Genomic DNA, 25,783 nt, shown 5'->3' with positions numbered 1-25,783 from the left:
AGTCTTCCCCCCTCCCAAAATAACTGAGACAACATTAGGAAATAGACTTACAAATATATTTCCTTTTCGTCATAAAGAAGCTTAACACTTTTTCCATTACTTAGATGTCAGTTAAAACTACAACATTTCTCTTGTTTTGGCTAGCACTAGAGTAAGAAAGAGAAATGTTCTGTTACAAGGACCTTGTTCCCTGAAACAAATCTCTAATAATACCTTGAAGATCTCTTAGCACTCTCTCCTTGTGGTCTCCCTGGTTTTTCTGTTTGGTTATTGAGCTGCTTTAAAGTGACAATTATGCTGAACTTTTCAGCTACTTTTGTTGAGCTTTTGCTCTCAAATGGAGATTAGAGAGATTTAAGCAAGTTTCACTTTTTCTCCCCCATCATTGAACCCAAGTTGATCCAGGAATCTTTGTATTCTTCATTTATCCATTCACCAATCAGAAGTTATTAACTGCTTTTCATTCAGCCCATGTTTGCTACCATGGAAACTGCAAAAGGTGCATTGGACAATGCCCAGGCCTCAATAAACTTGCCCTCCTGTTCCTCTTTTCCTTTCCCTTCTTTCCCCTCTCAATTATCCCAAAGAATTTTAGGCCGCTTACTAAATTAAAGGTAGTATGCAAGTAATAGAACAGTTAACAATTGACCATCTTTACTACCATGTTTCCCCAAAGATAAGACCTAGCCGCACCATCAGCTCTAATGCGACTTTTGGAGCAAAAATTAATATAAGATCCGGTATTATATTATAGTAAAATAAGACCGGGTCTGATACTAATTTTTGCTCCAAAAGACGCATTAGAGCTGATGGTCCATCTAGATCTTATTTTCGGGGAAACACAGTAGTATAAGTTGGTAGGCCCATGGAATGAACTGAATGGTTGTAGATTTGCTGGCCCCCAAAGCAGAAAGGGAATTACTTGGTTTATGCAGCATTTCTTGTCCTAGCATGGAAAGCGTTACAGTTTTTCCATGCAGATGGAATTTCTTCGGGATAAAAGCTAAAGGTGGCATTTATTGGTTACAAACTCAATATTGACTTCAGTGCATTTTTTACACAGAGGAATAGGTAGGTATTGGGAGGTAAGGGTGAGGACAAGGGTCAGTCTTGCTTACTCTTGTGACCTAGGGCTCAGCACAGTGCCTGGATCATAGCAGGTGTTTGGTATATAGTTGTTCAATTAAATTGAACTATTCAGTGGACAATTTTGCACTGACTTTTAGTAACAATGAAGACACACTCTATGCTCCATGCCTTTGAACGTTGTGTTCTTTCCCCTTAGAAAACCCTTAGTTCACTTCCTTCTCACCCTGTAGGTCTCCAGTTTAATTCAAGTTCCTTTGTTTTAGTATCTCCTAGAATGATCTACTCCTTCCCCTTTAGAGCTCTTCCCTCAGGTGGAAAAGGTACACTCCTCATGGGAGTCTTTGACTCATGTCCATCTCCTTTAATAACTTCCAGGAGGTAGAGGTCATGTTCGATTTTGATCATCTTAGGACCCCAGCCCCTAATATAGTGTCAGACGCTTATTAGATACTCAATAAATACTGTAAGGAAATGAAAGCAATTAATTACCAAACAATGTGGTGAGTTGTGCTTTAAAAAAATGTTTTTAATTCAATTTATTTAAACTAAAAAGAGTCACCCATTTTCTCCCATTTCCCCTACCGCTTGCACCCACCAATCTGTTCTCTGTGTCTACGAGCTTGCTTTTGTTTTTTTACATTCCTCATATGGCAGGAATCATACAGTATTTTTCCTTCTCTGACTTATTTCACTTAGCATAATGCCCTCAAGGTCCATCCACATTGTTGAAAATGGCAAGATTTCATTCTTTTTTATGGCTGAGTAATATTTGCGCACACGTGTGTGTATCACGTCTTCTCTATCCCTTCATCTAGTGATGGACATTCCAGGTTGATACCATAGCTGGGATACTGTAAATAATGCTGTAGTGAACATAAAAGTGCATATATCTTCTCGAATTAATGTTTTTATTTTTATTTTTTGGATAAATACCCAGAGGTGGAATTGTTGGATGGTAGTTCTAGTTTTAATTTTTTGGGGAAACTCCATACTGTTTTCCATAGCAGCTGCACCAGTTTACAATCCCACCAACAGTGCATGAGGGTTCCCTTTTCTCCCCATCTTCGTCCACACTTGTTATTTGTAGACGTTTTGACAATAGCCATTCTGACAGGTGTGAGGTTTTGATTTGCATTTCCCTGATGATTAATGACTGTTGAGCATCTTTTCATAAGTCTATTGCCCATCTGTATGTCCTCTTTAGAGAAATGTCTGTTCAGGTCCTCTGCCCGTTTTTTAATCAGATTGTTTGTTGTTTTGCTATTGAGTTGTCTGAGTTCTTTGTATATTTTGGATATTAGCTCCTTATCAGATATATGATTTGCAATTATTTCCTGCCATTCAGTAGGTTGCCTTTTCATTTTGTTGATGGTCTCCTTTACTGTGAAAATTAGGATAATGGATGAAAATGAGGATAATGGATGACAATGAGGACACGGTTAAACATGGTAATAATGATGATGATAAAAAAGAAGGGATGGCAACTACTCTTGAATTCTAACCATGTTCCAGGCCCTTTCCATAAGTTGTCCCCCTCATAGCTTTATGAGGAAGGCAAAGTTATTATCCCCCCTTTCCTAATGAGGAAAATGAGCACGAAAAAGACTGATGATTTAGATAAAGTCATACACTTATTTGGTTGGTAGAGCCCAGGATTCAAATGCACATTCTTAACCACTATGCAAAACTGTCTCCTTATGCTATTTTGTTAAATCATCTTCCATATATGATCTGGAGGAATGAAAAGATAGTGTTCTGAATAGTGTGATAAGTTACCTTTTGACGATGCAAAATAGCTGTAGTCCGCCATCATTTCATCATAAGGCATCAGCCGTGTTTCCAGCCAAGAGCAGAAACTGTGGAACCAGAGGCCATATGATGATTTGTTTTCATTTTCGGGGGATTGGAGTGGCCTGTGTTTTTCTCCCATCTTCCTTGGTGCACAGCCCTTTGCTGCAGTTCCATTTGCAAGGAGTGATCACATACTTCATTTGTTCATTTGAAAAGCCAATGTTTATTGCAGTGCAGAGCAGCCATATTATTATAAGTACTTACTCAGACAAATTAAATGATTCAGTGTAGTAGCTCTGAAAAGTCTAATTTCCATGTGTGGAATCATGTTTATCGTCACCCAAATTCAAATGCATAAAACAGCACATTTACATTGGTAACTTATTCATAACATTCCCTTTCTACTTTGTTTGTTTTATTGATAGAAACCAACTCAAACCCCATCTGTAGGATGGTACACACAAAGGGATTATATTTAAATATTAGGGCTGTGATGGGCGAAGCAATTGAGGCAGATCCAGCATCGAATTGGTGTCTTCTGCCTCCCAGCTGAGTTACGTAAAGATGTGGGGTTTCCCAGATTTTTCTTTATGGGTTTGGCTAACTGCTTCTTCAAGGCTGTAAGGTCCCTCAAGTAATTATACATATAGGGCATTTTTAAACGCACAATATTGACTCGGGGGAAGCATCTTTTGGGCTTTCACTTTATAATTACTGACCTTTCCTGCAAGCTTTTTCCTCCACACATTCTTGCTTCAGGAAGAGAAGGAACATTCTTTTAGACTTCTAGCATCTTTAAGAATGACCTCCTTGTGTCAAAGAGTACCTTTTCGTTATTAGTGGCAAAAATTATCATAAAGCTAACTTTTTTTAAAACCAAAAAATTAATTTTGGACGGGAAAAAATTTAATCTCAAGCTCTAGAACATATAAGGTTAATGGCAAACTTACTTCAAGGAGAGAAATATGAGAAGCAAAATTGATAAGTCTGCTGAAGACCTAATCAAGCATATTGTTCCCTTGATTCTAGAAAATTACAATGAAGCTTTTAGCAAAGTTGGAAAAATGTTCATGGCACGCTTTTAGTTTACTTTGTCTGTAAGTGTGTGTACCCTCTTTCCTGTGGTTCCAGAGGCGCTGGTACGTGCTGAAGATGATGCAACTGGTGGTCTGGTTTTCTCCTGGCCCAGGGCTCAGTGCTCTAAATGACAGGTGGTTCCCTCTGCTGGTTGAACTTAAATTCAGTCCTCCCAGCTGAGCCAAGCTGGAAGGAATGACGTGATGGTCTCACTGATTATTAAAACATAGTTTTCAGTTTCAACCTTAAAAAAAACAACCATCTGTGACCAGTTTAAATGTACTCAAGAACTGGTGATGGACTTCCTTCCTTCTTCCCTTCCTCCTTCCCTCCCCCGCCTTCCTTCTTTCCTTCCTTCCTTTTCCCTCCATCTCCTTGCTGTGGCTCTGACCTTGTCTCCTACCACTCTCCCCTCCCTGCTCAGCCACACTGACCTCTGAGCTGTGCTGTTCTAACATACCAAGCATTCTCCTGCCTTGGACTTTTGCACTTCCTGTTCCCTCTGCCTGGAACTTTCTTCATCCAGAGCAATCTCTACGCCTCACTGAGCCCTCTCCTGAAATGTTACCCTCTCAGTGAGATCTCTATGCTTAAAATGCAACAATTTCCCCAAACTCGCTATATTAGTTTCCTAGGGCTGCCATAACAAAGTACTGCAAACTGGATGGCTTAAGACAGGGGTGTCAAAACTGCAGCCCGTGGGCCAACTGCGGTCCACAATCCATTGTTAATTGGCCCGCAGCAAATTCCAAAAATATATTTAGTTTACTTAAATAATCCAGGTGAGGCAATACGTACTTCACCTCGAGTGAGTGGCCCGGCTGTTTGTGTATTTTACCGCATATGGCCCTTGGTAAAAAACGTTGAAAAAAGTTGGGACACCCCTGGCTTAAGACAACAGAAATGCATTGTCTCACTGTTCTGGAGGCTACAAGTCTGAAATGTTAGTATCACCAGGGCTATGTGCCCTCTGAACCTGGAGGGGAGTCCTTCTTTGCCTCCTCCTGACTTCTGGTGGATGCCGTCAGTCCTTGGCGTTCCTCGGCTTGTAGCTGCATGACTCCAGTCTCTGCTTTCATCATCGCATGGCACTCTCCCTGTGTGTCTCTGTCTTCATGTGGCCATCGTCTTATAAGGACACCGGTCATATTGGAGTAGGAGCCCATTCTACTCCAGTATGACCTCACCTTAACTAACTATATCTGTTAGGATCCTATTTCTAAATAAGGTCACATTCTGAGGTACTGTGGTTAGGACTTCATCGTATCTTTTTTTGGGGGGGTGGGGGAAGGCCATAACTCATAACACTCATCATCCCCTTTCCAACCCTAGGTTTTGCCAGAGCGCGTGGCATTATTTAACCAACTGTGTATTTTGCATTTTTATTATGTCTGTTTTCTGTCTTCCCAACCAGAATGAAAGCATCACGAAGGCAGGATCAGGGCTATTATGTTTACTGCTGTAGAGAACAGTCCTGACACCTGAGTCGGAACGCAGTAAACATTTGCTGAATGAATGATTATGGGTGTTCAGTTACTGCACTGAGCAGGTCATGCAGCGTGATGTGAACCAAAACCCTTAGATAAAGAAAGACAATAATTACCTTTAAACAAAATCCTAGGAAATGAATAGGTGTTTATAATTATGATACTCGTATTTCAAAGAAGGTCAAGTGAAGGAAAAGCAGAGGCAGAGGTCAGAGCAGAGAGTTGCCGACCAGCTGGAGGCTTAGAGCGTTGTCACTGAGTGATTTGTGGGCAGTGAGGTCTCTCTGGCCTCCTTGTCACTTCCCTGCCTCGGAGTTATCCCGGGAAGTAAGGTGGGGCCCAGGGTTCTCGCTTTGCCTGAGCTCCTAACGTGTGCCAGGAACTGTGCTTGGTGCCTTATCCTCATTAAGAAAAAACATTCTCTTGATAGATACCCCTCAGATACTACTGTGCCCATTTGACAGAGGTGGAAGGTGAGGCTCAGTGCATTTGAGCAGCTCTGTAAGACACAGAGATAGTAAATGTGTTACTAGGATTCAAATTCAGGCCAGTTGGATGAGAAACCCATGTTCGTTCCGTTGTCAGATTCCTTCAGAGTCTTGTGGACACCAGGGTTTCAAAGAAAAGGAACTAAAGTGACCCACCAAATACTCTTCTGCCAGATGATTGGGCACAGACCACTGCAGAACCGGGGAAGTCCTCTTCCTACCAGACTTGTGGGTTGGCCTCATCTTTTTGCAAAACAGAAAGCTCCAATGCCAGGAAGGGTTTGCTCCTGAAGGGTGTCAGATAATATAGCCAGGACAGTCTGAGAGTAGGAATTAAAAGGTTAAAAATAATTGCAAAAGCCACAATTACTTTTGCACCACCCTAAAGAAGATGGAATGTCACGGCACCATCCTGCCACTTCCTTCATGTGATCTTGTCTGAGTCTCTTAAGCCCGGCTTGAGCCACAGTCTCTGGTGCAGAGTGATGATACTACCTGCAGAAATGAGACATGTACGTGTATTCTGTCCTCATAGCAGTGCCAGTGCAGTCATCTATCCTGGTATTCGTGATGAATGTCCGTAAGGAAGTTGTACCTGGAAGCCATGCAGATGACGGCCCAAATCACCGGAATTTCTTTTCCATGGTGTAGGTACCCAGAACCACCTGCCTGCCTGGACCCTCTGCAAGAGCTCTGTGCATCCTGCCACTGAGCACTCTCAGGAGGAAGCAGTCGTGGGAGAGGTAGAGTTGACTTAATTTTACATTTTTAAATAGAGTTTGTGATAACTAACCTACAACGCACATCCTACTAACAGCAGCAACGTTGCTATGTACATATAAAGTAGAACTTTTAAAATGGCGAAACTTCAGGGCTCGATTCCCTTCGAGAATTTACCCTCTCTCAACTTCTATTTGTAGCTGCCATTTTTAAATTGGGGTATAAATATTATGTCAGTTAAATAAAGCAGTGATGACTTCACTTTCTGAAGAAACCATTACCTTCCTTTCCACGAAGTGTAGCTTAACTGTTACCTGATTGACATGCTATTATATTATTCTCCCCCCCAAACAGTTACACATACTTAATCATTTTTAAGTGTAAAAAGTAAGGTTAAGCAGATACAAAGTCAAGTCATTATGCTTTGCATGGCTTTGAGAATGATTGTGCAATTGACATGACATTAGTAGCTGCAGGAAGATGTTTCTGATACAAAATGTATCTTAAAATGACATGGAATTGTTATTGGTCAGGATGAGTCCTAGTGGCATACGTTAAGACCAATGAAGGATACATCTGATAAAAAGACGTGAAGACAAGGCAAAAGAATCACTTGTCTTCATATGTCTTTGAATGGTTTCACTGGATAACTTGAGAATGCATTTCAAAAAATAGCAACAAAGTGAGAGAAATGAGCTCATGGTGTACAATTTCCCCAGCATGTTTGCAGTGGACTGTGTTCACTTAACCCCGCTCTAGAACGCACGTGTTTATTCTGCTTTTCTATCACCCCTTCTCGTCTTTACTCCCTCAACAATATTTCTCATTCTGAGGACTCAGCAAACAATTTAGCACATGGAATAAATGTAAGTATTGAATTGCCCTATTTGCCAGAACACAAAGATACTGTATTCCTTTTCTCGCTCCCAGTCAAGACCTAATCTCCTGTTTCCACTTTCCGTTGTCTGCCTACTGGCCTTTGGACCCTGCCTTCCTTCCTCTCTCTTTCCATACTCACTTGAAAACCACCGGTTTATGCAAAGTTTACGAAGTCTGGCAGGATTGCCCCTGAAATGTGTAAGACTGTGAGACATTGCTGCGTCTTCTCAAAGTACTCACCAAATGCAGGCATCTTCACTTCTTTATGTGCCCGGTGTCTCTCTGGTGAATTGCCTGCCTGTTACTCCAGAGAGTTTATCTGGAGAATAGAGAAAGTTTAAGGACAGTCAATAAATGAGGCGACATGAAGCGCTGGTATTATGTGCCTCTTTGCATGGAATTATTTGATCCTTGTGTTATTGTTCGGGTTAGTGTTTTTAAGCCCTGAAGCAAGGCTTTTGCTTTTCGCGGGCAAACTGTCCATATAAAAATACATCCGAAAGAGGGGCATTTTAATATCAGTAATGACTAGAAAGAGGAATTGTACAATATCACTTCAACTTTTACAATCCTCACGTGTTCCTCTGTTGTTTGAAAGACTTGTTTTCTCCGACAGGAAAGGGCCTGTGCTTTATGACTCCAGATATATACTCTGTGTAGTTTATCATCTGTAAGAAGACTGATTTGGATTTCTGCTATTTGCTGTGTGATCTCAATTAACTCACTTACCCTCTCAGCACTCTGACTTCACCTTTCATAAAATAAGGCTAATTATAAGAACTACCTCGTAGAATGGTTATGAAGGATTAAATGACAATTTGTATAAAATGATTAGAACCTCTCAAGAAATGGTAGCCATGAGGAGGATTATTATTAAAAGGAAATGTGCACTTACCAACTCGGTAATTTTTAAAACTCGGTGGTTTTTAAGAACACTGAATCTTCTATTTCTCTTAGGATGTTATCTATTGAAGTTCTCAATGAGGCAGGATATAGAGCTATCTGAGACCAAAACAAAGGTAAAATAAATAACATGACAAAGTACCATGTAGCTAATCTTCGGTAGTCATGATTCTATACAAACCTCATGGCTTTGAGGGTAAATGCTGCCGGTCTAAGGGCCAGCTCTGATGGGTGATGTATCATTTTCTGATTTAACTTTACGCTGTGCTTTCATTCCAAATCTTCTCGTGTGCTTGGCAAGATGATCAAGGAAGCACTGAGTCTGACTTATATTTCTACTTAAAACCCAAACCAAATATCGCTAGATGAGGTTATGGGTCGAGGTTAAGTATTTTGGGGAGAGGAACTAGGAAATGCAAAGGAATGTTTCCTAAATGTTTTGACTTGTTTCTACTAAGTAAGCTCTATTGAACCTGACATTCTCACAGATAACAGCTATAAAGGATGGTGGGAAATTACCTGAAGGTACCAGAGAGGAAAAATGAGCAGGCAGATTCTAGAGCAGAATTGAAATTCAAAACTTGGAAGCAGGAACCAATGTACAGTGAGTCCCCCATTTTACAAGTTTTAGACTAAAGGCTGGCTGCCGTTAGTTAATATGACTTGGGATGGCTAACTCCAGTAGAAAATGCACAGTCTTTTGGTTTGAAGACCCAAAGAACAGAATTCAGGGCAGCCACAGTCACTGGAAAATGAAGCTAGAATCCTGGAAAAGAGAGGGGCAGACAAGAGGAGCTGCCAATTCTGTGTATAAGCACTGCCCACATTTTTGACCGCTCCTTGAACCACCTGTGCATGGAGCAGACCCCAGCTAGCACAGTTAAAGATCAAAGAACTGAACTGAGAGTTGAGCTGCTACCCAAGAGATAGTTTTTGATTTCCTTGTAACCAAGTTAGTTCCCTGCTAAAACAAATAAATCAATTCTCTTCAAAGAACTCTAACAGGTGTCATTCACACCATAGTATTCATATTTACACATTCACGTGATACAACCCAAAATTATGTAACATGAGGAACCAAGAAAATGTAACGCCTTCTGATGTGAAAAGGCAATCATCTGAGACCAATTTGAAGATCACCCAAATGTGTGATTCGCAAAGATTTTAAAGCTATTATAACCATACTCAATGAAAGACAGGAAAATGCACTCACAATGAATAAAAACATAGTAAATAGAAACACACACACACACAAAAAAAAACCAAATGGAAGTTCTGGAACTGAAAAATACAATATTTGAAATAAAAATTCACCGAGTGGACTTAACATCAGTTAAAAGTAACAGAGGAAGGTGTCAGTGAACTTGGAGTTAGATCAATAGAAATTTTTTTTCTGAAGAAGAGAAAGAAAAAAAGATTTAAAATACTAAACAGAAAAAAAAAATGAACAGAGCCTCAGGGACCTGTGTGATAAAAATGAAAATGTATTAACATGTGTGTAATTAGAGTCTCAGAAGGAGAGCAGAAAGAGAATGGGACAGAAAACAATGTGAAGAAATAACGGCTAAAATTTTTCAAATTTGGTGAAATATATAAGTTTATAGATCAAGAAACTCAACAAACCCCAAACACGATACATTTGAAGAAAACCATGCCTAGACACAGCATATTTAAATTATTGCACACCACCAACAAAGAAGAAATCTTGATAGTATCCAGAGAAAAATGGCACATTACCTTCCAGGGAGCATTGCTTTAAATGAGCATTCACTTCTCAGCAGAAAGTACAGAGGCCAGAAAAAGTGAAACAATTTTTAAAGCACAGATTTTAAAAAACCTGTTAACCAGAAATCTATGTGTAGTGAAAATACCTTTTGCAAATGAAGGCAAATTAAAGACATTTTCAGATAAAACTAAGAAAATTCATTGTCAGTAGATCTACACCCCAAGAAATGCTAAAGGAAGTTGTTTAAGAGCAAGTGAGATAACATCAGCTGGAAGCTTACATCTTCAAGAAGGAATGAAGACTGTCACTTTTATTAGGGTACGGGGTGAGGATCTGCAGGTCCTGTTCCTGGACTCCCCTGAGGACAAATGAACTTTTTAATGGTGTATCTGGCTACATTTTGGATCCAGTCAATGGCTGTGAAACATGGGGAAGCTTGCTATTGTACAGAGAGATAGATCCATGGTTTGGGCCCTGTTTTCTGGGTACTCTATTGTATGAATTATGAACCTGAAAACTTCATGTGTGTGTTAGGTCTCGATAGATTTCTGTATTTTTGGTGTACATATTTACAGTAAGAATTTAGAGATTGTTGACAGCTTTCCCAGATGTCCATGTGTCCTGTGACATGAAAGAAGGGCAGCAAGTGTGGATTTTGGCTCTGTCTGCAACAGAATATTGTATCAGTGCATGGAGTTCAGAGGATAAGTGATTTCTAGGTGATGTTTAGGAGTCATGCATTTTAGTTTTACTACTTCTGATTAATAGAACTGCATTTATATCTTAAAAGAGGGTATCCAAACTGTGGCCCGCGGGCCAACTGCGGCCCACAATCCATTTTTAATTGGCCCGCAGCAAATTCCAAAAATATATTTAGTTTACTTAAATAAACCAGGTGAGGCAATACGTACTTCACCTCGAGTGAGTGGCCCGGCTGTTTGTGTATTTTACGGCATATGGCCCTTGGTAAAAACCGTTGAAAAAAGTTTGGACACCCCTGTCTTAAAGGGTCAATATTTCATACTTTTCAATGTTACTGTGTATCGAATACTATACTGAATGCTTTTGTAAATATTCTCTCTGCATCTTCACAACCATGTTAAGAAATAGATATTATCCCCGCTTTAGAAATAAGGACACGGAACCTTGCATATTTTCGCCTTTTAAATAGAAGGCTGATATGTTTGCTCCTCTCCATGACGTACAACCTAAGCAATAGTTTCACTTTTGTGGCTTCACTTTTGTGCTTGTGAGAACCACTATGTAATTTGCATAACATTTGTGAGGGTCCCTTGCCTGGACTCAGGTGACACGAATCCTGGTCATTGCTCCCTTAGTAGCTAGCTAAGAAATCTCTATTTCATTTGTGGTGGCTTATAGTCGATTTAAAATAAGATTAATAAAGTATACATAGAAAATCTGAAAACAAATTATCTTACCACTACTGCTAATAGAGATGCAAACACACACGGAGCACAAAAATTCACTGAGTTTTCCTGTAGACAAAGCAGAGGGAAACACAGGAAGTTTCATGTCAGAAATTTTCATAAGATCTCTACGATCCCTTCCTGCTTTTCAGATTTTATAAAAGTGGGATAACCAACCTCTCAGAATCTTGATAGGTTTAAATGAGACCACATTGGTGCATAAATGTTAGTGTTAATGTTTTCTTTCTGATATAATCCCAACAAAAGTACGTGGTAGAAATCTCAGGAGAATCAGACTTTGTTAAAACTCCCTACTCTGAACTTCTGTGGGTCAGCTTATTTAAGTACCGCTATGTTGTCAGCAACTGTGAGAAGCATTTTACAATCTGCTCCATGCAAAGTAGATCTTCGAGTCCACATTTTATCAATTAGGAAACAACTCCAGAGAAGTGTTGTCACTTGGCCAAGGCCATATAATGGTTTTAGTCAAAATTTGAACTGTTGTCTCTCTGTCGCCAAAACCCATGTTTTTTTCTAGCATGCTACACTGTTCTAAAATATTGAATACTTTAACAATTTTGTCATGCTTTCCAAGAATTATTCCTGTTAATAAAGCGGTGATTGTGAAGAATCGGCATATACTGGGTTAGAATTTGTGTAATGTAAAATCTCTCATGACTCAGAAGTCTCCACATAACCTCTGACAACATCAGAGAACCTTTAAATATCTATATTTTGTGTTCATGCTTTGTTTTTAAAAAGCAATTTCCTTGTCAAGACTTGAGGACTTGGAGAATGACAGAGAGTAAGGCCATCCCGGGACCATCAGTGACAGCTTTGCCAATACAGTTGGAATGTTCCTCAACTGGAAAGCTTATTTAATGAAAAGAGACCCAGAAAACCTTTTTACTAATGTGTGGTGCTCTCTTGTCAGTTTGAAATGAGCAAACTGTCAGCCTGCCGATTACCATGCCCACAGTATATGCTCATTAAATCATGCACTGCGGGTTTCTTCAGGTTGTCAAACTGCTTAATTGAAAAAATATCTAGTGTCATTCTTATGGGAAAGAGGCAGAAATCAAAGGGCTGGAGAGCTTACTCTTAATATTTTGGAGTTTGCTTTTAACTGCAGCCAGAAATTGTTTCATTTTACAGTTTTGATTAAGGAGCCATTCTGCATCTTTTTTAGTTTTGTTTATACCTCAAACACTGTAATTATAATGGAGTTGCTTTTATAATAGAGCTACTAAATCATCCTGCCAACAGATGAAAACCAAAGGGAAGGGCTCAGTTTTTTGTGCTGTAACTATGAGGCCCATTTGGGTGTGTTGGGGCTGAGACAAACTGGGAATAAAGGATCAGAATGAGTTTTAGTTTTGCTAAATCTCTGCTGCAGTGTTTTCATTTTAGGCAGTTTAAGCCTTATCACCTTTCTGAGAACTATCATCCTTAGGCTGTTTGACTTGATTTATTTATATGGTAGCCTTAAAAAATACCAATGTCCAAACTCCACCCCAGACCAAATAAATCAGAATCTTTGGGGGTAACTGTTTTACAAGCTAATTGATTCTAATATGAGCCAGGGTTGAGAGAGACTGGCCTGAGTTGACTCAGGTTTTCCAGGATTTCAAGGCAAGACTAATTCAGCAGCTGTTATCATCAGCCGTACCCCATCAACCAATGTTTCCTGAAGAGTTATAAGTCCTTTAGGGTTCCAGATGGTTAGAATTCTGCTTTCTGCGCTCCACATACATCTATTAAATGAGATTCTTTGGAGATGGGGGCCCATGAGTCTCTATTTTTAACTAGAGCTCTAGGTAATTCTTATGCACTAAGGTTTGAAAATTTGCTTAAAAAGCAAAATGATCTTTGTAAGTGAAGTGAATTTAAGAGAAAAGTGCACAAATCAGTAAAATCAGAGCAGGCTTTTTATTTTTTTAATAGTAGGGATTTTGGTACATTCATTTGTGCTAACTGGGATCACACATGATTATAATAGCATCAGCTTTTTGGTGGGGGGTGGGGAACCCTTCATGCACATACTGTCTAGTACCATACGAGACCCAGGAATGCATATATATTTCATAGCTTCTTTAACTTTTAGATACTCCCGTCTAATGACTAGGGCCAATGTGTTTTTCAAGGGCCTTGAAAAATATTGAGAACTAAAAGAGAAAGAAATTATTTTGGTTTCAATGTATGGAGAAATTATAGAATCAGAGAACACTTAGATATTTAGTGAAATGTCAACAAATGGAACATTATGCTTTTCTATTAATGACTAAATTTAGCAATTATAAAAAGTCAACATTTAGAGACATTTTATGAGTTAACTTTTCTCATTTATTACGAATTTCTTAAAATGCACGTGATTGCTGAAAAATTTTAGCCAATTTTAAAATTAAACCAAATTCTATGTAACCAAATAATTTCAAATGTAAAAGTACAAAAATATTTTCAACGATCTCACCTCCGATGGTTGTTTAGTATCATTTATCTGATATAACATGGAGTTGAGTCTCCCAAATAAAATGTGCCTTAGAACTAGGAAGGTCATTTATATATATATACACATTTAGCAATTATAAAAAGTCAACATTTAGAGAAACTTTATAGACATTTATATATATGTATATATATATATATATATATATATATATATATATATATATATCTCACAGTATATACTTTAAAATTAAAGGATGTCTTGTTTTCTTAGGCTATCAAAATATGCCTAAACAAAAGTTCCAAACACTCCATTAAGCTAAACTTAACATTATTGCTAACCTTCCCTCCTCTTAAAAAAAAAAAGTCAAAAAGGTAGAAGAAAAAGAATTAGTATTTTTAGCTATATATCGCACCACCTTTAAAAGTACATCACATAAAATTTGGGACTGTTAATGAGCATCAGATGAGACTGACAAGGCAAATTATACACTATGCTTCTTACTCAGAAAATTACACCGAAGAAATTGCAATAATAGTGAAACAACACATGCTGAAATGAAAGACAGAGAAGTAGATATTACTGGAAATTTGGAGGTCAGCTGATAACTAGAACTAAATATATCTTTTTTAAATTCTCCATGCTATATTCATACTTTGGATTTGATTGCATATAAGGTTCCCAGTTTCAGGATTCTTCTGATCCCTAGATTACGATTCCTGCTACTAGCATTTTACTTAAGGTACATCCCCTTTACTTTAGTACCCCTCTCCCATTTTTGGTAAAACTTACCACAGCTATTTTATTTATTTGTTGGTTTAGTGTCCTTTTTGACTGTCTAGAATGTGATCCCCATGAAAGCATGAATTATGGCTGCACTTACCATGATCATCAGATCAATCATGGGGAAGAAAGGATGACAATTGATCACTTTGTCCTTGGCAGAAATGATCAGTCGGGAGTATCACCCTATTAAGAACAGTGTTACAAATACTTAACTGGTCAGGAAATATTTTAGAACATGTTTTTTAAATGTAGGATTCTATAACTCTAAGTCAGTAATAAATGAGTGATGGGAGACAAGCAACATTCAAGTTTCACCTAGACTTCCCTTACCTCCCCCAGTACCCAAAACACCCCCCAAAAAAATAAAAAAAAAATAAAATCAATTCCCTAAAATAAGCTTTTCTATAAATACTAAGACTTATAGATGAATAAAATGGTTAATTGTTCACTTGAAAATAACTGCTTTATACTTTCGGAGAGACGCCTGAAAATTTCTTGGCAATACTTCAACTGATTAGTAATTTAGAATGATGATTGACTGGAGAATGGAAGTAGAGCTAATAGCATCTCGTTTTCCTCTTTATTATTTCAGACAAATTGGAAAGTCACGGTGGAGGTGTGGGATGTTTCTGGGTCAACTGGCTCGAAGCTTTGGATTAACAATGGGGGGACACATTTGATCTTTCTAAGGTGTTGACCTCAGCCCTCATGGAGCTGGATGACTTTGTGATGCGTTGTTTCTGAGGCTTAGCACTGCTCGTAGGGTCCTAACAAAGTCTGTGTGAACTACAGGAAACTCGTACTGTGACTCTGCTGTGTGCCACATCACATTAGACACCGGTGCAGATAAGACAGTGGATCCAACACAATGCTACCCTTAAGTCGTTAAAAAATCTGGCAAGAGAAACAGGTATGCCTATAAATCATTATTCTACAGGTAAAAAGTGCTAAGTGTCTGAAGAGAGGGATATGAAGATATTCCATGTGAGCTCCTAGCTAATGGATTAAAGTGAAGGAAATGCCTGATTGGGAATTAGTGATTTAAAGCAGTGGAACAAGGCAAACCATTTAATCGAAATGGCATATGCTGGTAATAGCAATTAGAATTAGAAAACGGCTAAGAAAGGAATGCTAGCATGAGAACCTGGCTGTAATTTCCAGGACGACATCAAGCTCCAGGTCTGTACTCAGAATGGTAGGACTCAGACACATTATCTGTTAGGACTAAAGTGAGCCTCGTTCTGGGGAGCACACAGGGGTTTAGCTGCTCATGTCTGCTTGTTCTTGAGAGGTTGTGGCTTTAACAGGAGCCAGTGTTATCGTGGCTACTGCTGGAGATGCTGATGTTTTTCTACTTCTCAGGGAGGGATGGCCGAGCACCCTAACTGAAATTCATACATTCTAAAAAGAGGTTTTTCATCTAAATAAAATGGTTGTGTGTTTCGTGTCCGATCTGCTTCCACTGGCTGAATTTTTCCTAATATAATCCGGGTCTGAAAGCCAGGACTCACCTCAAGGAGTAAAGGATTAGACATGCTTTCCTCCCCCAACCCCCTTCTCCTGTGGACTTAAGTAACTTCCTGAATGTTTATGTTTTGAGTATTCGTATATGTCATATGGACTGAATTTTGTCCCTCCAAAATTCATATGTTGAAACCTAATTGAATGAGGGCGTAAGGGTGGAGCCCTAAGCCAATAAGACTGGTTCCTTATAAACAGAGGAAGAGATGGGATGCACGTATACAAAGGAAAGCCCATGTGCATGGCAAGGATGGGGCTTTCTGAAAGCCAAGGACAGAGAGAGATCTCAGGGGAACCAAATCTGCTGACATTTTGATGTTGGACTTTCAACCCTTAGAACTGTTGAGAATAGTTGCTGTTGTTTACAGTCTGTGGTATTTTGTTATGGCGGCCCTAGAGGACTAAAAGTTATTGACAAATCCCCCTGGTGAGTTTGAATTGTGAGCCTAAGTCAATGGCAAGTTAAGTTGAACTCTTAATTTGGGCCAAAGAAACTATGAATGTCCTTGAGAAATTATTCTCCTGTCCTTCTCATTAAGTGGTGGCCAGCATAACCATAGTATAAAGCTACTCATTTATGCAGAGCAGTTTTTTTCACTCAGCCATCTACTCATGCAGCACATATTCCCTGAGTTCCTACTATGTGCCAGTTACTCACAGATTATGCTCTGAAGGAGCTGTCTGTCTAGAAGAGGAGATATAGCAGGCACATAAAATACTGTCATTTGTTTATGGAAATGCCAGTGGTGTGCCAAGGGGAAAGGGATTCATTGCAACTAGAACAGCAGGGAAGATACCTGGCAGAGGTGGCAGTGAAGGATGGGGTTAGGTCATGCAGGGTCGGGCATTGGGGGAAGGAGAGTTCAAGAGGGGAAGCACTAATGAGCAAAGGCTTAGAGGTAGAAACCCTGGGAAGGTTAATGGGGAGATGTGCAGTTTGACTGAAATGGAGAGTATACAAAGGGAAATTTCACTTCAAAAAGCTGAGCTATTTCCAACTCAAAGGGCTTCTTTCATAAGAGTGGTGATACCTGAGTACTATTTTATGTGCGTCATTGCATTTACTCATCCGTAATCATAAGCCTACAAGGTAGGTGCTAATATTATCCCAATTTATAAATGGGGAAACTGAGGCATGGGTAGATTAAATTACTTGCCCATCACTAATAAATGGTGGGTCTGGGATTTGAACCTTGGCATCCTGGCTCCAGAGCCCTTGCTTATAGAAACGACGCCTGAGCATCTAAACTGAAGTATGAATGGAAGGACTGGGTGTTAATAGATTTGCAAATGGGGCTAGGAGCAGAGCTTGGAGACAGTGGGCAACTTGTCCTATTTCCTTGAGCAAAGAGGAGGGCAGAGGCTCTGCCTCCCACAGCCATGAGGGGGATCGCTGTGCCCTTGCCACTTTCCTCTAAGTTATCCATGTTTGCAGCCATTTGTGGAGATAAATCGTCGGTACAGGGAAACAAAAGTGTTTTTCAGGCGTTTTGCTGTCATGGTTAGCCTAGGACAGGGTTATGAAAGGATCTTTTCTGCATCCGCTGCCTTCCGGGGTTACATTCTTAGTGAATCTACTGCCTCAAAATGGAGCTTGTTAGTTGCGTGTCATCCCAGGGTAGCAATTAGTTGCATGTGTTTGGTTGGGTGCCAGCCCCTGCAGCGCCAAACCTCAGTGGGGGAGCCACTGTTTGTCATGAATTAGTCTTTAAATAAAAGCAAGTTTTTAAAATGGAGCATGCTAATTTGCGTTTTGCTAACCCTCTCTAAAGAAGGCTTGGCCTGTTAGGTGCCAGCTGGCTTCGTTGGCATTCAGCGAGAAACTGGGTCCCTACCAAAAATCACATTCCTCCCCCTCCCCTACCCCTTTGAGAGCAAAATGGCAGCAAGAAGCTGGTTGGCACTGAGAAACAAGGTGAAACAAGGGGCAGGGACCACACAGTCTTCGGGTGATTAAAGTGACTTGAACTGCCTTGGTTTTCCCGCTTCTCTCACCACCTTAGAAAGGAAAGTCCACCCCTACTTTCCCCACTCACACTGTCCTCAGCCACCCATTCAGTGACTTTCAACATAAAAGGCTTCCTCATCCAGTTGCTTATACACTGCACCTTTTATACCCTTCCAAGTCATACTTAAGGGATTATCACTGCAGCTTTTAACTCCCCCTAGAAAGAGCTGAATGAGCATGAATAGGGCGGAAGTATCGTCAGTGAGAAAATGTCCCCCACCCCAGAATGCTCACAAAACTCCTAATCATGGTGGAAGACTGCCATCCTGTTTTTGGCGGTGGCTGGCTACACACGCGCTAATTAACAATTACTGTACATATAGGCGATCATTGCAGGAGTCATGTCGCACACACAACTCGTGGTAATAGAATGCCGTGCACAAATGGGTCCTGGTTTCCTTCTCGTTAAGAGCCATCCTGCTGGTCAAGGTTTTGACTCTTGAAACTCAGTATTTTACCCAATAAGAGCTAATTGGAAGATTTGTTTTCTTACATTTTCTGGGTGGATAATCCAATCATGAGTATTGACAACAGTGACGTAATCAACAGTGAAAACAGGAACTGTGCTGTAACTTATTTATTTGTTTATTTATTTCGGTTTTGTTTTGCAAACAGCCCTTTGTCTTCAAATAGAATTGCTCAGTATTGGGACAGGAGCCTCCTAGACAGACAAGACAGAAAAGGAATTTAAATAAGCTTTATGTTTGTTCTGAAGATCCAGGAAAGATGGAAGCTTTTTCTCATACAAATGTATTTTTGCAGCAAATTGCTGAGAAATGCGAGTCGTCCTGGTTACTAATGTAGTGTACATTAAATTTCCTGGAGTGAGTTTTTTCTTTTTTTTTTTTTTAACCTGTTTATTTGATGCTGGTATCTCTGTTCCTCTGAATGCAGCATCTTAGGTTCACAAATAAACTGACACCCCGTTCTGAAGAGACTCAGCCTGAAAGCTTTCCTGACTGGCCAACAAATGGTTTTTGTTTTCAAATGTTGAAGCAAAATTGACAATGAAGAACACTTTGAATACTTAGTACTGTACGTAGTTTTAAGGGGGATTTTATTTTTTCAAGATAATGCATTTTGCAGTTTCTTTAAATGTTCATTTAATATTTGGGGTCTCGGCAGCACAATGTGTTGCTTTTAAGAGTAAGAGCTGATAATGAGCCCGTGGAACCTTCAGTTTATGATGTATCTGACCGCATTGTGGTGGGTCTGATATGGGACCCATGTAGCTGTCTGCAAGCCGAAAATAAACCAGCTGGAATTTGTTCTGGAATCATTCAGAGGACACCTTCCTAGGAATGGCCCATGGCTTGATCCAGTATCTGGTAAACTAATGTATTGCATTTTTACCCGCAAGTCAGCACAAATCATTACTGATTCCAGCAGCATTTGTGATCTTCTCTTGTCTAGAATATACCAATTACCATGAAATTATTTCTATTAGCGACAAGATTGAATGAGAGTAACCTGACTATAACTTGTTGGCAGAGATTCTTTCATAATGACAATAATGAACTGTGCATTTGCGTCCTTTCTGGGCTCTGTTACACAGGAGGTCTGGTATTATACATTTCTAACCCGCACGCACAGTACTTCTTAATGATTGTGTGAATTGAAGGAAATGTGCTACTTGCAGATTTGTTTCAGAGTGAGAACCTCTCATTTTTGTTTCATTTGTTGGGGGAAGGAGGCCCTGTTTGCCATTAAAAAAGGTGTTTATGATCATCACCAATATTTACAGCCCATTAGAATTCATCTTTGCTTTCATTATGGACAATAATTGAATTTTTAATGAAACATTACACGTGTAATTATCACCAATGAATGTTATAATACCATCAATGCCAGTGACCCTCAGAAAAATACAGCGAACCTGATACTGCCATGGGATTGATAAATTAATTATCATTTTGCTTTTACCTAATATTGATCTGAAAATGCATATCAGGCAGATAGTCCAAAATATTTAAGAGGATCAGTGGAAAGGATGGCTATAGCTCTGTGAGAATTCTTGGTAGGACATTTACACAAGACTAGGACAGAATTAGACATATTCCCCAAAGATCTAGGGAAACTAATTAATGTATTGAACACTTCTTTGGCCCACTTCATATCCTCTGGTCTCATGTTTTACTTGGGCCACTGCTGTGGAACCAGCTTAGGGCAGGTGTGACCCTAAACCTCTTGCTAAGATGCATTTTCTGCCCTAGAGCTTCTCTGACACCTTGGTGTGGGATTGGAAGCCTGAAAGTTCAAGAGAGTTCTAAACCATGGATTAACCCCTGACTAGTGGGGCATAGAAACTGGTGAATAAGTGCTGTCTTCATCCATGTCTTGTTCAAATGATTCTGAAGCATGTTCTATATAATACATCTGAAGCACATAAGGTTCCTCAGAGAGTTCCAGCAAGATTGAGCCCCAGTTGCCCACAGTGGTGATCAGCTTGAGAATACATCCTTATATTGGATTTCCCTCCATAGAGTTAGCTATTGGTGCCTCACCAAGATCACACCCATGCCCCAGCTGCTGAGTGTTGGATGTTAAGGTCTCACAGATGAACAGTTACCAAGAGAATTACTCTCCACTGAAGGGTGCCGCCTTCCCCAGAAATGCGTGCGAGATTCCCCTTCTCTTTTTTTATTTAACATATTATCTTCTTTTTCTATTCATGCTGTTTATTTTTACTTGGTAAATTACACCTTCCAAATAAAAGACGCAACTTAAATTTCCTTCCTTTCACAGATGTTTCCATATCCTTTAATTTCTTTTTTCTCTTTTTAAATATTTTTTTCAATTACAGTTGACATACAATACTATATTAGTTTTTAGCATACAACATTGTGATTAGATATTTATATAACTCATGAATCTAGTAACCATCTGACACCATACATAATTATTATTCACTATATTCCTTATACTATACTTTACATCCCTGTGACTATTTTGTAGCTATCAATTGGTCCTTCTTCATCCTTTCCCCTTTTTCACCCACACCATAACCACCACCACCCTGCTGACAACCACCAATATGTTCTCTGTATCTATGAGTTTTCTGTTTTGTTTGTTTATTTTGTTCTTTAGATTCCACATATAAGTGAAATCAAATGACATTTGTCTTTCTCTGATTGACTTACTCCACTCAGCACAAAACCCTCTAGGTCCATCCATGTTGTTCAGATGGCAAGATTTCATTCTTTTTTATAGAAGTAATATTCCATATTATATATGTACTGCCTCTTCTTTATCCATTGATGGACACCCAGGTCACCTCCACATCTTGGCCATTGTAAATAATGCTGCAATGAACATGTGGATGCACATGTCCCTTCAAAGTAGTGTTTTGGGTTTCTTCAGATAAATACCCATAAATAGCATTACTGGGTGTTTCTCTCTTGTTTTAAAGTCTATTTTGTCTGGTATAAGTATTGCTACTTCAGATTTTTTAAAAATTCCATTATCATAAAATATCTTTCTCCATCCTTTTACTTTCAGTCTCTGTGTGTCTTTTGATCTGAATTGGGTCTCTTGTAGACAGCATATGTAAGGGTCTTGTTTTCTTATCCATTGAGCCACGCTATCTCTTGATTGGAGCATTTAATCCATTTACCTGTAAAGTAATTATTGATACATATGTAGTTATTGCCATTTTATTATTTATCTTTTTCATCTTTTTAAATTTAAATTAAATTTTTTTTTCATCTTTAAGAAGTCCCTCTAAGATTCCTTGTAATTCTAGTTTGGTGTTGTTGAACTTTTTTAGCTTTTTCTTATCTGGGAAGCTCTTGATCTGTTCTTCAATTCTAAATGACAGCTTTGCTGGGTATAATAATCTTGGTTATATGCTCATAAGTCCTTGCTTTTCATCACTTTGAATATTTCATGCCAATCCCTTCTGGCCTGCAAAGTTTCTGTTGAGAAGTCAGCTGACAGTCTTATAGGAGCTCTCTTGTAGATAACGAACTGCTTTTCTCTTGCTGCTTTTAAGATTCTCTCTTTGTCTTTAAACTTTGGCATTTTAATTATGATGTGTCTTGTGTGCCTCTTTGGGTTCATCTTGTTTGGGACTCTGCGTTTCAGGGCTTCTATGTCTATTTGTTTTGCTAGGTTAGGGAAGTTCCCAGTCATTATTTCTTCAAATAGGTTTTCAATTCCTTGCTCTCTCTCTCTTCTCCTTCTGGTACCCTTACGACGTGAATGTTGGTACATTTGATGTTGTCCCAGAGGCCCCTTAAAGTATCCTCATTTTTTTTTCTTTTCTTTTCTTTTCTTTTCTTTGTGTGTGTGTGTGTGTGTGTGTGTGTGTGTGTGTGTGTGTGTGGATTTGTTCTTCCTTTTGTTGTTCTGATTGGGTATTTTCTGCTATCTTAACTTCTACATTGCTGATTCAGTCCTCTGCTTCATCTAATCTGTTGATTCCCTATAATGTATTTTTCATTTCAGTTATTGTATTCTTTATTTCTGACTGGTTCTTTTTTATATTTTCTGTCTCCATTTTTATGTTTCCTATCTTTTTGTTGAAGTTGTCACTGATATCATTGCTCATCCTTATAACCAGTGTTTTGAACTTTGCATCTGGTAGATTGCTTGTCTCCATTGTGCTTAGATCTTTTTTTGGAGATTTGTTTCTGTTCTTTTATTTGGGACATATTTTTTCGTCTCCCCATTTTGGCTGCCTCCCTGTGTTTGTTCTATGTATTAGGTAGAGCTGCTTTGTCTCCTGGTCTTTGTAGAGTTGCCGTATGTAGTAGGTGTCCTGTGGGGCTCAGTGGTGAGGTCTCCCTGGTCAACTGAGCTGAGTGCTCCAGGTGGGTTTGTGTGCCCTCCTATTGTAGTTGAGCTTTGGTTCCTGTTTGCATGTCAGTGGGAGGGAATGAGCCTCAGGCTCATTGGTTGTGAGGACTGGCCATGGCTACAGTGGAAGAGCTTTGTTCAGAGGCTGACCCTACAAAGCAGGATTTGCTTTAGCAGGGCTCTGGTGCCTGCCCAGTCTGCACTTTGGACGTGTTGTCAACAGAAGTAGCTGGGTGGTGCTCTGGCTCTGTCCAGGTGCAGCTGCAGCCTGTGCCCTGCCTGAGGCGACAAGGCATGAGACATAAAGCACTCCACAGATTGCAGCCACCCATGCTTGAGAGGCCAAAGCATGAACTGAGGCTGACTCTCATTAGTGCCAGGCTTGGGGCTGCTCTGCAAGAAGTACAGGGCACACTGACGGCAGATGCTGCTTGTTTGGGATTTGTGAACTTTTGAGAGATTTTAGGAAAGTCTGCAGCATGAGCTGCAGTCCATTTGTATGGAAAAGCCACTGGAAGCAGCTTCAATTTGGGTGGGACAAGGTCTCAGGGAATCACCAGGGCAGGGCACAAAGTGCTAACCAGGTTGATGGAGATGCAGATATGGTGCCCGCTTGCATCTGCATACCGGGAGAGGGGAGGGGGAGGGTTCAACAAAGAAATAATGGGTTCTGCCAGCACTCTGTCTGTGAGAAAGGTGTTCCTCCAAACGTTGCCCTAAAGCAAGAGAATTCAGTTCTTCCCTTATGTCCCTGGCACCTTTTGAGCTGCTACCCCAGCACTGGAGCTCAGAGAGAGTGAGTCTGTCAGTAAGTCCTTGTGTGGGCTCTTGAAGAGGAATGCCTGGGACTCCAGCTGCCCTCTCTCTGTCTCATTCATCCACATTCTCCACTGGCTTTCACAGCTGGAAGTTTTGGGGACGTCTTAGCATTGAAACCCTGGGCTGGGGAGCCTGGTATGGGACTGGGACTGCCCGCTCCTCAAGAGTGTCCTCCACAGCCAAGATATTTCTCTTGAGTTTTAACCACCACATGTTGGTGTGGCACCAGGCCATTCTGTGTCTCTGCCACTCCTATCAGTCTCAAGGTGGCTTCTTCTTTATGTCCTTAGTTGTAGCTAGACTTTAGGCGATTCTCAATGATGGTTGTTCTGTGGTTTACTTGTAATTTTGATGTAGTTGTGAGAGGAGGCAAGCACAGTGTTTACCTACTCCATCGTCTTGATCAGAGCTAAGATTCCCCTTTTCTTGACCAAAGGCAATCCATGGTCAATGACTGACTGAAGCCCCTCAAGGTGGGAAGACGCTATGGTGCCATTCATATTCCAGAGCTCCTCAGGTTGAGACTAGACTTCACCTGAAGACACAGATTTTCCTGGCTTTTTCTCTGGCCCATCCTGCGCCCTCATTACTTCACAGCTTTCTCCTGAGGGTACTCCTTCAGTCAGTTACCTGCAGAAGAATGCCCATCATATGCTCTATCTCTAGAATGTCTGATTTAAGACACCCTCTTCTCTCTCTCTCTCTCTCTCTCTCTCTCTCTCTCTCTCTCTCTCTCTTTCTCTCTCTCCCCCTCCCTCTCCCTCCCTTCCTCTCCCTCTCTTTCTCTCCTTCTACTTCTCCCTCTCCCTTTTCCTAGTCCTATAATCTAGTGTTGTTTCCCAAAATAAAATCCCTGCTTGTAAGCCTTGCCTTAAGCTCTGCTTTCCAGGGTCAGGTGTTGGAGTTGGGAGGGGAACCCAGCCCACTGCAATGAATGATATTGCTATGTTTTGAGGCTCCACGCTGTGCTGCCCACTGGATTAGGTGCATGTGGTCCCTGCTAAGTGCCTTGTTGAGGGAACTTAGATTTAGAAAGAATTAGGTACCAAAAGATTATACAAAAGCAAATGATTCAGTCAATAAATATCGAGGCTGAGAGACCTATTATATGGGCCTAAAAGAGGTATCAAAGACTTTATAGAGGAAATGTACTTGAATTCATGAGAGAAATATTTGGAAGGCAAAGAGAGGTGGTGGAAGGAAATTCAGCTTGGAGAATCAGCAGGAATAAAGGCTCTGAGTGCTCTTAAAAATCGTTAGGTCAAGGGACCCTGATGTTGCCACCTCTGTGGGAACATAGGCTTCATGCTGAAGGGGTTGGATATGACCAGAATGTGCTTTCATTCATTTATTCCACAAATATCATTTCATGAACTACTGCTTCCAGGCATTATGGTGGGCATTGGAAGTGATAAAATAGAAATTGTCCTTGCTCTCAAAGGACCTGCAGGATAATAAATATACAAGTAAACAGATAAACACATACAATTCAGGGTTTTTTTTGTCCTAAGTCTGTGAAGGAAATGAAGAGGATGCAGTGACAGAAAATAACAAGGGTCATATATGTTAGATCACATAGACTGAGAAGTCTTCTCTGAGAAGATGATGCTTAAGCAAAGCTCTAAAGGATGGAAAGAAGTCAGCTCTGTGGAGGGGGCAAGGAGGAGCAAGCCAGCCAGAGTGATGGCATATGCAAAAGTCTTGTGGCAAGAGGTATATAGAAGACCAGTGTGACTATATAGTAGTGGGTGAGGAAGGGAGTGCACAAGATAAAGTTGAAAGGTAGGAATGGGCCGGATTTTAAAGGGCATTGAATGGT

General features: G+C 40.1%; 1 protein-coding gene across 7 annotated transcripts in view; it reads left to right on the top strand.

Moving 5' to 3' along the window:
* Window positions 1-25,783, top strand: part of FHIT (fragile histidine triad diadenosine triphosphatase) — a 1,364,996-nt gene that overhangs the window by 349,213 nt on the left and 990,000 nt on the right. For all 7 annotated transcript variants that reach the window (XM_019728377.3, XM_074313199.2, XM_019728375.3 and 4 more), the window contains one exon: window positions 6,584-6,675. The gene's annotated coding sequence lies outside the window, so the exon portion shown is untranslated. The remainder of the gene's footprint in view (window positions 1-6,583; window positions 6,676-25,783) is intronic.

Source organism: Rhinolophus sinicus, chromosome 5 (assembly GCF_057876585.1).
Source record: "Rhinolophus sinicus isolate RSI-liver-muscle chromosome 5, RSI-T2T, whole genome shotgun sequence".
Lineage (NCBI taxonomy): Eukaryota > Metazoa > Chordata > Mammalia > Chiroptera > Rhinolophidae > Rhinolophus > Rhinolophus sinicus.
Note: the sequence above shows the minus strand (reverse complement) of the source record. Positions and strands in the feature narration are given on the sequence as shown.